The sequence below is a fragment of the Berghia stephanieae genome, chromosome 13 (genome assembly GCF_034508935.2).
Source record: "Berghia stephanieae isolate SIO BIC M18660-M18661 chromosome 13, UCSD_Bste_1.3, whole genome shotgun sequence".
Classification (NCBI taxonomy): Eukaryota; Metazoa; Mollusca; class Gastropoda; order Nudibranchia; family Aeolidiidae; genus Berghia; species Berghia stephanieae.
Genome location: NC_088372.1, coordinates 2,146,737 through 2,159,236, shown reverse-complemented (window position 1 = coordinate 2,159,236; position 12,500 = coordinate 2,146,737). Strand labels below are relative to the sequence as shown.

Below are 12,500 nucleotides of genomic sequence, written 5' to 3'. Positions count from 1 at the left end.
GATTGTCTTTACCATTATGACACCTGGGTGCACAATATGGATTTTCTCCATTGTCTTTCCTATTCCAATTCGGTTCGGGAGAGTGTGTGTGTGTGTGTGTGTGTGTGTGTGTGTGTGAGAGAGAGGAAGAGAGAGAGAGAGAGAGAGAGAGAAAGAAGAATAAGATAGATAGATAGGTGGGTAGGCAGGTAGGTTGGTAGATAGATAAGTAGCTCTATATATATATATATATATATATATATATATATATATATATATATATATATATATATATATATATATATATATATATATCTTCTAGGTTCCATGCCTGGTCCAGGCTTCGGATACTGCATGAATTATCTCTCTCCATTCTCCCTGTCTCTTGCTTTTTCAAACAGCTCTTGGATTGTTAGGTTGGTGAAGCCCTTCAGTTGGTCTATGAGTGTTTTTCTTTGTCTCCCCCGGGCGCGTTTACCAGGTATTTTTCCACAACTTGCCAGGTATTCATTCTTATCTTTCCTTACTATGTGTCCGAAAAAGGATAGTTGCCGATCCACTATTAAGGGCATTAGTTTCCTTTGTTGGTATGTTTGTTTTAGCACTTCTTCGTTCGTTTTGTGTGCAGTATACGATATTCTCTGCATCCTTCTCAAGCACCACATTTCAAAAGCTTCAATGTTCTTTTGTGTTTCTGCATTTGTAGTCCAGCTTTCGCATCCGTATAACAAGATTGGCCACACGTAGCACTTCAAGACCCGGAATCTAATCCCGAACGACATCTGTTTGTTTTTCAAAATGTTTCCCAGGTCCATGAAGGCCTGTTTGGCTTGAGTTATTCTTGCTCGTATGTCTCGGTTACATCTTCCATCTGTTGTCACTATTGAACCTAGGTATTTAAAACTTTCTACGTTGGTAAGTTGCTCGCCGTGAATCGTTATATATGCAGGTGTTGTTGTTTTCGGGGTTTTTCTGTATTACCATGCATTCCGTTTTGGTGATATTCACTTCCATTCCCTTGGCTTCACTATCTACTACCACTTTGTCAACAATCTTTTGAAGTTGGATTTCTGATGTTGCAATGAGTACCGTATCGTCTGCGTATCTTATATTATTTATGTTGTGACCTCCTACTTTTATTCCCTCCATATTATTTATGCCCCTCATGATTGTTTCTTGGTATAGATTAAACAGATCTGGTGAGGCAACACACCCTTGACGGACTCCTTTCTTAATAGGAATGGAATTTCCTGTAGAGTTTCCGATTTTGATAGATGCCTGCTGGGTGTAGTATAATGTTTGCATGAGTCTGAGGTCTTTCTCATCAGCGCCAATGGAGTGCAGTTGTTTTAGTATTTCTTCGTGGCGTACTCTATCAAAAGCTTTTTTTGTAGTCGACAAAACAGAGGTATAGTGGGGTCTGAACCTGTATAGCTCTTTCACTTAAAACACGGAGGAGGTATATTGCGTTCCTTGTCCCTCTGTCAGGTTGGAATCCATATTGTTCTTCTGCGATTTCAGGGTTAATCTTATTCCTTAGCCTGTTGATAATTATACGCAACAGCATTTTGTTGATGTGGCTTATTAAACTTATAGTTCTAAAATTTTCGCATCTGACTGCACCTGCTTTCTTTGGTATTGCTATGAAAATAGAGTTACAGAGATCTTCTGGAATTTTCCCAGTATTGTATATATTGTTGAATAATATGTGAAGTTCATCAATTGCTAGATCTCCTAGGCTTTTTAATACCTCTACAGATATTTCATCAGGGCCTGTTGCTTTACCATCCCTCATTCGTTCCATGGCATGTTCAATTTCACTTTTGGTGATGTTTGGTCCGCTTAATGGTTCTTTGAATTTCAGTGGTGGTTCATTTCTATTTGGATCATTGTACAGTTCGCCTATGTATTCTACCCATCGGCTTTCTATATGTTGTTCTTCAAATAGCAGTTCCCCTTGTTTGTTTTGGATATAACTTCCTGCTGCTTTGCTTTTCCTTTTCCCTGATAGTTCTTTTATTCTTTGGTGAGCTTGTTGGGGTTGGGTTTGTATTCTCTTTCGATTTCGCAGCATTTCCAGTCTAGATAGTTCTCGTGTGCCTCGATGCATTTGGATTTAATGTGGTTGTTCAATGTTTGGTATTCTGCAGACCCTCTGTTGCATTTTCGTCTTTCTTCAAATAGGTTTAGAATTTCATTTGTCATCCATTCCTTTTTGCTGTTTATTTGAGCTATTGGTAAATGCTTTTCTGCAGTTGCTTTGACACACTTTTGGAATATATCAAATTGTTTTTCACATTTTTCGTTATCAGGTTCACTTTGGCTTTGTATCATGAGTGCATATTCAAATTCTTCTCTCATTTTTGTTTGTATGCCATTGTCTTTGCATAACCTGTAATCCCTCTTTATTCTACCAGCTGTTCTCTGAATAGCTTTAAACTTTATCCTTACTGTACAAACAACTGGGACATGGTCACTGTCTACATCGGCGCCTGGGTAGGTTTTGCAATTTAATATGCCATTTCTGAATCTTTATGATACTGCTATAAAGTCTATCTGGTTCCTTGCTCTGTCCCCTGGTGATTGCCATGTCCAGGTTCTTCTTGGGTGTTGTTGAAACCAGGTGTTTGAAATCATTAATTTATTTGTTCTACACCAATCTGCCCAGATGTTTCCTCGTTCATTTCTGTCTCCGAGTCCATGTGGTCCGATTATGTCACCATCTCTGCCTCTGCCAATCTTAGCATTTAGGTCCCCCATTACCATAAGGACTTCTTGTGATTTACACATTCGTTTTGCTTTGTCTAGTGAATGGTAAAACTCTGTCATATCTGCATCTGTCGCCTCTTCTGTTGGTGCATAAACTTGAATAATATTGGTGTCAACTACAGGTCCTCTTAGCTTAACCAGCAAAACTCTGTCTGAGATTGCTACGTGCCCTTTGTAAAATTTGGTTGATTTTTGGTCTAAGATCATCCCTACTCCTTTTTGGAAAGAGGTTCCACCACTCCATATGATCTTATATGTCGTGTTGTTTTCTTGTTTTGACATGGTTCCCTGCTCTTTCCATCTCATCTCTGCCAGGCCAAGAATATTTATTTGGAGCCGTTTCATTTCTTTTAGAATGTTGTTTAGTTTTCCTTTTTGGGCACAGGTCCTGACATTCCATGTCCCAATTTTGGTTTTGTCACATTTGTTAAATTTATTTCGCCTAGTAATTGGCTGACGAACGGCGGCCATAATTCAGTTTCAATGGATGAACAAATGGTTTATTCCGCTCGACCAAGGGACGTAAAAATGAAATAAAGACGGATATTTATCGCCCCTTTTACGATGCCAGAGCCGGGGGAAGAACGATAAACCTTTCAATAATTGATTCACAATTGTCAATTGTCTCCCTTTGTTTATGTGCATTATTGGTGGCTGGTGTTGTTCTATGTTGTGTGCTGTGTGTTGTATGTGTATATTATGTCTATTTCCTCCATGGTGTGTACAGGTAGTTCGAAGATGACGTCACTCAGGTCTTTGTTATTGTTTTTTGCCATCCGCGTTTATGAGCAATGCTCACTGAAGTGAATTAACCCGACTATAAACGTTCATAGATACACATATTTTTGTGTGTTGGTCCATTATACTTCCGGATGGCAATGTTATGAGCTTCTGAGCCAAGCGCATACTTTCTTTATAGATAGTATGCGCTTGGCTAAGAAGTTCACAACATTGCCATCCGGAAGTTTAACGGACCAACACAAAAAACCATATGTAACCTTGAACGTTTATAGCTGGTTAATACAGTTTAGTGTGAATGAACGTGGATGGCAAAAAACAATAACAAAGACCTGAGTGACGTCAACTTCATTCTATCTATACAGAAATACGCTATCATAGGAAATTGAGTGAAGAAGGATGTGATTGTGCTGCGGAGTAGAAACAAAAGGGTCCGCGAACACACACATACACACACACACATACACACACACTTACAAAGGAAGAAAGAAAGAAAGAGAAACACCCACACACCCACACAAACACAGAGGAGAGAGAGAGAGAGAGAAAAAGAGAGAGAGAGAGAGATAGAGATAGATAGATAGATAGATAGATAGATAGGGAGAAGGAGAGAGAGAGAGAGAGAGAGAGAGAGAGAGAGAGAGAGAGATAGATAGATAGATAGATAGGGAGAAGGAGAGAGAGAGAGAGAGAGAGAGAGAGAGAGAGAGAGAGAGAGAGAGAGAGAGAGAGAGAGAGAGAGAGAGAGAGGACAAACACTTATTTAAATCAGGGTTGAAGACCTTTCCCAGAGGTGGAATACGAAGAGTTGCCATTTTTTACAACCCCCCCCCCCCCTCCCCCCCCCCGTCCCCCTTTCACTATCTTTACAATACATAAGAGGCTTCACTAACCTAATTGGTTCTCGACGGAAGTGGGTCAGGTATTATATCAGACACGCATGCGCCTGAAACACACAAGAGCCAAACCAAACTCAACTCAACTCAACTCATTTATCTCTAGCACCTTGCCCAATATCACCACTACTGGATTGATTGGACAACGGACGGACGGACAAGACTACGACTTGCCTGGACTTGTTGTAAGCTACCAATTAAAGGTTGTCCGGAATCTCGGCCAGTCAAAATGAACAATGATGAACAAAATAGGACAAGAACTATTTCTGTCAACTGCTTGAAATAGAATGAGTTGAGGTGGCAGGGAGGGGGGTGGGATGGGGGGGGGGGATGAATTAGAAACAGGGTATTTTACCATTCGTTTCAATTTGGTATACTTCCCACCCTCCCCCACCCCCTGTCCCATCCCCCATCTCCCTATTTGTGACCCATCGTCTCAAAATGGTATTATGTCGGAACGAAAAATGCTTAAAAGCCCAATTTAATGTTAAAACTGGTCAAAAATATAAATTGTTGGCATTAGCACCCTAAAATATGGTATCCATTCTCCTCAATAAAACATACAAACTCAACACAAGTCTGATATTTCTGGCTATAAATTCAATTTTCAATATCTTAACCATCCCGACTTAATACCGTTTTGAGGCGAAAGGTCACATTTTACCATTCGTTACAATTTAGTGTACTTGTCACCCTCTCCCCCCCTCCCCCACCCCCATCCCCTGCCCCTTCCCCCATCTCCCTATTTACCGAACTAAAGACTTCTTTTCGACTATTCGTGTTATAAAGTTATATTATTCTGTTGTTTTATTTACTCGTACTTCAGGTCAAAAAGGTTTTCTAAGGCATATTATAAAGCGCTTTGCACATATCATTATTCGAATATTGAACTATAGGGAATGAGATTAGCGGAAGAGTAGCGTCCCTTGATTGGACGTCACCCATAGTCTGGTTGTGCGCATGCGTCTCTCCTCCTCGCGGCGAGGACGAGAGACGCATGCGCACAACCAACATGACGTTCTGTCTCTAATAATATGGTAAAACTCTGTCATATCTGCATCTGTCGCCTCTTCTGTTGGTGCATAAACTTGAATAATATTGGTGTCAACTACAGGTCCTCTTAGCTTAACCAGCAAAACTCTGTCTGAGATTGCTACGTGCCCTTTGTAAAATTTGGTTGATTTTTGGTCTAAGATCATCCCTACTCCTTTTTGGAAAGAGGTTCCACCACTCCATATGATCTTATATGTCGTGTTGTTTTCTTGTTTTGACATGGTTCCCTGCTCTTTCCATCTCATCTCTGACAGGCCAAGAATATTTATTTGGAGCCGTTTCATTTCTTTTAGAATGTTGTTTAGTTTTCCTTTTTGGGCACAGGTCCTGACATTCCATGTCCCAATTTTGGTTTTGTCACATTTGTTAAATTTATTTCGCCTAGTAATTGGCTGACGAACGTCGGCCATAATTCAGTTTCAATGGATGAACAAATGGTTTATTCCGCTCGACCAAGGGACGTAAAAATGAAATAAAGACGGATATTTATCGCCCCTTTTACGATGCCAGAGCCGGGGGAAGAACGATAAACCTTTCAATAATTGATTCACAATTGTCAATTGTCTCCCTTTGTTTATGTGCATTATTGGTGGCTGGTGTTGTTCTATGTTGTGTGCTGTGTGTTGTATGTGTATATTATGTCTATTTCCTCCATGGTGTGTACAGGTAGTTCGAAGATGACGTCACTCAGGTCTTTGTTATTGTTTTTTGCCATCCGCGTTTATGAGCAATGCTCACTGAAGTGAATTAACCCGACTATAAACGTTCATAGATACACATATTTTTGTGTGTTGGTCCATTATACTTCCGGATGGCAATGTTATGAGCTTCTGAGCCAAGCGCATACTTTCTTTATAGATAGTATGCGCTTGGCTAAGAAGTTCACAACATTGCCATCCGGAAGTTTAACGGACCAACACAAAAAACCATATGTAACCTTGAACGTTTATAGCTGGTTAATACAGTTTAGTGTGAATGAACGTGGATGGCAAAAAACAATAACAAAGACCTGAGTGACGTCAACTTCATTCTATCTATACAGAAATACGCTATCATAGGAAATTGAGTGAAGAAGGATGTGATTGTGCTGCGGAGTAGAAACAAAAGGGTCCGCGAACACACACATACACACACACACACATACACACACACTTACAAAGGAAGAAAGAAAGAAAGAGAAACACCCACACACCCACACAAACACAGAGGAGAGAGAGAGAGAGAAAAAGAGAGAGAGAGAGAGAGATAGAGATAGATAGATAGATAGATAGATAGATAGATAGATAGATAGATAGATAGATAGGGAGAAGGAGAGAGAGAGAGAGAGAGATAGATAGATAGATAGATAGATAGATAGGGAGAAGGAGAGAGAGAGAGAGAGAGAGAGAGAGAGAGAGAGAGAGAGAGAGAGGGGGGGGGGACAAACACTTATTTAAATCAGGGTTGAAGACCTTTCCCAGAGGTGGAATACGAAGAGTTGCCATTTTTTACAACCCCCCCTCCCCCCCCCCCCCCCCCCCGTCCCCCTTTCACTATCTTTACAATACATAAGAGGCTTCACTAACCTAATTGGTTCTCGACGGAAGTGGGTCAGGTATTATATCAGACACGCATGCGCCTGAAACACACAAGAGCCAAACCAAACTCAACTCAACTCAACTCATTTATCTCTAGCACCTTGCCCAATATCACCACTACTGGATTGATTGGACAACGGACGGACGGACAAGACTACGACTTGCCTGGACTTGTTGTAAGCTACCAATTAAAGGTTGTCCGGAATCTCGGCCAGTCAAAATGAACAATGATGAACAAAATAGGACAAGAACTATTTCTGTCAACTGCTTGAAATAGAATGAGTTGAGGTGGCAGGGGAGGGGGGTGGGATGGGGGGGGGGGATGAATTAGAAACAGGGTATTTTACCATTCGTTTCAATTTGGTATACTTCCCACCCTCCCCCCCCCCCTGTCCCATCCCCCATCTCCCTATTTGTGACCCATCGTCTCAAAATGGTATTATGTCGGAACGAAAAATGCTTAAAAGCCCAATTTAATGTTAAAACTGGTCAAAAATATAAATTGTTGGCATTAGCACCCTAAAATATGGTATCCATTCTCCTCAATAAAACATACAAACTCAACACAAGTCTGATATTTCTGGCTATAAATTCAATTTTCAATATCTTAACCATCCCGACTTAATACCGTTTTGAGGCGAAAGGTCACATTTTACCATTCGTTACAATTTAGTGTACTTGTCACCCTCCCCCCCCCCTCCCCCACCCCCATCCCCTGCCCCTTCCCCCATCTCCCTATTTACCGAACTAAAGACTTCTTTTCGACTATTCGTGTTATAAAGTTATATTATTCTGTTGTTTTATTTACTCGTACTTCAGGTCAAAAAGGTTTTCTAAGGCATATTATAAAGCGCTTTGCACATATCATTATTCGAATATTGAACTATAGGGAATGAGATTAGCGGAAGAGTAGCGTCCCTTGATTGGACGTCACCCATAGTCTGGTTGTGCGCATGCGTCTCTCCTCCTCGGGGCGAGGACGAGAGACGCATGCGCACAACCAACATGACGTTCTGTCTCTAATAACTTTTCCGCCGGTGACGTCACAGACTATGGGTGACGTCCAATCAAGGGACGCTACTCTTCCGCTAATCTCACTCCCTAAAAAGAAACTCACAGTCTATACCAGAATACCTTTCTGCCCTGAAGTATGAGTAAATATTATAACTAAACAGCTTCGAATTGACTGGAACCCTCAGGGCAGAAGATCAAGGGGAAGGCCACGAGGAACATGGAGAAGAATTAAAGAAGCTGATATACAGAGAAGTAATAAGACATGGAATGAGATAAAGAAAAAGTTAGCTCAGGATAGAGAAGGAGGGAAACTGTTTGTCTGTGGCCTATACCCTGACCCAGGGTGAAAAAGGCAATGATGATGATGATGAAACACGAATAGTCGAAAGGAAGTCTTTAGTTCGGTAAATTATTTCAATATACGAAATGCAATATGCTCAAAGCGCTTTACAGTCATTTCATATACTGTCCATTTCGCCTGTTATGCGTCCTTTTTGTATTTACAATCTTACAACATTCATCAATGTCTATAGATAGTATAGATAGTTCGAAGATGACGTCACTCAGGCCTTTGTTATTGTTTTTGCCATCCGCGTTTGTGAGTTGTTCTCACTTAACTGTATTAACCAGTTCATGGTTACACAGAGTTTGTGTGTTGGCCGGTTAAACTTCCGGATGGCAATGTTGTGAACTCCTTGGCCAAGCGCATTCTATCACGCTTGACTAAGACACTCACAACAATGCCATCCGGAAGTATAACGGACCAACACACAAAACTATGTGTCACCTTAAACGTTTATTGTCTGGTTAATACAGTAAAGTGAGAATTACTCATAAACGTGGATGGCAAAAAAAAAAACAACAACAAAAACAAAAAAAAAAAAAAACAACAATAAACAAACCAAAGACTCGAGTGACGTCAACTTCATATTATCAATAAATAGTATGCGCTTGGCTTAGAAGCTCATAACATTGCCATCCGGAAGTATAACGGACCAACACACAAAACTGTGTGTATCCATGAACGTTTATAGTCTGGTTAATACAGTTCAGTGAGCATTACTCATAAACGCGGATGGCAAAAAAACAATAACAAAGACCTGAGTGACGTCATCTTCATACTATCTATAACCTGGTACTCATTCACACATGAGCCTTCCCCTTCCCCATCCGCTCATAAACAATTATATCTAAAAACTGTTATCTTCTTCTTCTTCAAGTACCAAGTCTGTGCCAGACATCGGTGATCATGGTACGCCATTCATCTCTCTGATCAGATAACATCAGAAAACTAATATTACTCTTCTCTTTCTTTGTCAACCAGCTGTTCAAACTACTTATTAAACTGTTCTATCTGGGTGGGGTTCCTGACCTCCCATAGCGGGCAGGGAGGTACATACTGTGTCTTCTATCCCCTTATATCTGTTTTCCAACATGCTTTCTGTCTTTGTCTTGGAATGAGATTGCTTGGTTTTTTCCTGGCCCTGGTCGGAGTCCTGGCTGGGAGGGAAACAGTCAGATGCATAGTTATTGTTTTGGGAGATGATATTTTTTTCCTTGTAAATCATCTCTCTGTTATGCATTATTATATTTGTTATTTTTAATGTATAATGTAAGCATTTGAGTGTATTCCTCTTTGTTGGATCTTGTGCATGTGTCCTGATGAGACTTATAGGTGATCTCAAACTAAGTACATTGGTGGTATGCTCTTGGATTCTACATCTGATCCCTATTTGTACCCAGTTCCCCTATGACTTACTTTCTCTTGGATGCTTTACTTGTAATTCTAGACCTTTTTACTATCCCATTTTCCTCCTTTTTACTGGCCATGATATTTATGACCTTAATGTGTTGCAAGCGCCGTAAAATCCTTAAAAAAAACAAACAAAAAAAAAAAAAACAACTAAACAAACTGTTATATTTATTTTATTTTCAGAGTCACGGAGTTGAGGATCGTACGTGGAGTTCATACTTATGATAATAATAATATACATGAGACATCTTCTTGTTCCTGTCACAATGGGGGTTCTAGACTTGGACAGGTCATAAACTCGGACTGCCATTCCATTGACATCATTGTTCAAATTGCTTCTAAATTTGGAACGGATATTAAACCTACCTACTGTTGATTGTGTCAAATCACGAGAATTCACGAGATTGTCACGAGAGATCACGAGAGGCTGGAGGTAAGTCGATTTTTTTTTGTTCTTCTAATAGTAAAACAGTGCATGCACATTTTAACCCAAATAAATAGATACCCGCTTTACGGTTACCTTTGACAAAAAAAGTAGTCCCTCAGAACGTAGCCATCGTTAACATATATAGATAGTTCGAAGATGCATGTGTCTTTGTTATTGTTTTTTGCCATCCGCGTTTATGAGTAATGCTCACTAAACTGTATTATCCAGACTATAAACGCTCATGGATACACACAGTTTTTACTCATAAACGCGGATGGCAAAAAAAACCCCAAAAAACAAACAATAACAAATACTTGAGTGACGTCATCTTCGTACTATCTATAGATGGAATGCGCTTGGCCAAGGAGTTCACAACATTGCCATCCGGAAGTATAACGGACCAACACACAAACACTGTGTACCCATGAACTTTTATAGTCAGGTTAATACAGTTTAGTGAGAACAACTCACAAACGCGGATGGCAAAAACAATAACAAAGGCCTGAGTGACGTCATCTGCATACTATCTATAGCCTGACCGTGGCCTTCGTAAAGTTATCGCCTGACACTGACCAAAAAATGACGTCAAAATGCCAGTCTTTTGCCACAAAAGAAAACATCGTGAGTTGTATTCAATAGTTCAACCAATGAAATAACTTGTTTCCATGAGCTCTAATAACGACAACTCACTAGGCGGTGCAAAAACCAAATAATGACGTCAAACTGTCAGTCGTTTTGGATTTCAGTATCGGGCTATAACATAACGATGGCTACGGCTCTAACCACTACGCCACCGGCTTGTAAAAGGTTAAAAGACTCGTTGCTTTCCAACACACATTCTTCCCCCACTCCCCCTTAACCCCCGCCCCCCCCCCCCCCCCCCCCCCCCCCTCCCCTCCACTCCGGCAATGTTTTATTCATGTCGACGAACCGGGTTCCCTCGTAAGGTTGTTGCGTGTAGAGATAGAACGAAGATGACGTCACTCAGATCTTTATTATAGATAGTTCGAAGATGACGTCAATCAGGTCTTTGTTATTGTTTTTTGCCATCCGCGTTTGTGAGTTGTTCTCACTAAACTATATTAACCAGACTATAAACGATTATGGTTACACAACGTTTTGTGTGTTGTTCCGTTATACTTCCGGATGGCAATGTTGTGAACTCCTTAGCCAAGCGCATACTATCTTTAGCCATTATGCGCTTGGTTAAGAAGTTCACAACATTGCCATCCGGAAGTATAACGGACCAGCACACAAAACCATGAATGTTTATAGTCTGGTTAATACAGTTTAGTGAGAACAACTCACAAACGCGGATGGCAAAAACAATAACAAATGCCAGAGTGACGTCATCTGCATACTATCTATATCTGCTGTCCACTAAACCACCGGCGTGTAAAAGGTTTAAAGACTCGTTGATCACACGACATTCCTCCGCTCACCCTTTATCCCCCTCCCCCCCCCCCCTCACCCTCAACCCCCACATTCCCCCATCTCCCTTAACTCTCTCCTTACCAGCCATTTTTAGAATTTCCCCCGAAAATTCACACCCACCCAACACAAAAATAGACGTTTCCTAATCAAACAAAAAAGTAAAATTTCATTCTATACAGAATAGAATGTTTTTCAGCAAAATGAGCTGGACAACAACAAAGTTAAGTATTGATAGCTGTAATAAACGCATGTCTTTACATTATGTGATGTACAAGAGAAATCAGAATGAGAAAATTGTCTTTTACATCGTAACGAATGTGAAGATTTTCCTGTGGGTGGTAAGGAGAGGGTTAATCTCTACCTCCCCCCCCCCCCCCCCCACACACACACCCACCCACTCCCCTCCTCCGGCACTGTTTTATTCATGTCGACGAACCGGTTCCCCTCTCACGCGCACCGGCCATCGTGTCTCGATCAAAGTTTGATGTCAATGCACTTACGACGTCACGTCACGCAACCCTGTCGTTTGTCATACAACATTAAAAAAAAAAAGATAAAGATAAAAAAAAAAATAAAAATAAAGATAAAAAAAATAAAAATAAAGATAAAAAAAAATAAAAATAAAGATAAAAAAATAAAAATAAAGATAAAAAAAATAAAAATAAAGATAAAAAAAATAAAAATAAAGATAAAAAAAATAAAAATAAAGATAAAAAAAATAAAAATAAAGAAAAAAAAATAAAAAGGTAGAGGAAGAAAAGAAAGGAAAAGAAGAGAATATATAAATAGTTCGAAGTTGACGTCACTTATGTCTTTGTTTTTTTTTGTTTTTTTTTTGCCATCCGCGTTTATGAGTAATG

General features: G+C 40.1%; 1 protein-coding gene across 1 annotated transcript in view; it reads left to right on the top strand.

Moving 5' to 3' along the window:
• Window positions 1-12,500, top strand: part of LOC144958954 (uncharacterized) — a 333,886-nt gene that overhangs the window by 78,299 nt on the left and 243,087 nt on the right. Inside the window, exon 3 of the mRNA XM_078891251.1 lies at window positions 9,963-10,212. The gene's annotated coding sequence lies outside the window, so the exon portion shown is untranslated. The remainder of the gene's footprint in view (window positions 1-9,962; window positions 10,213-12,500) is intronic.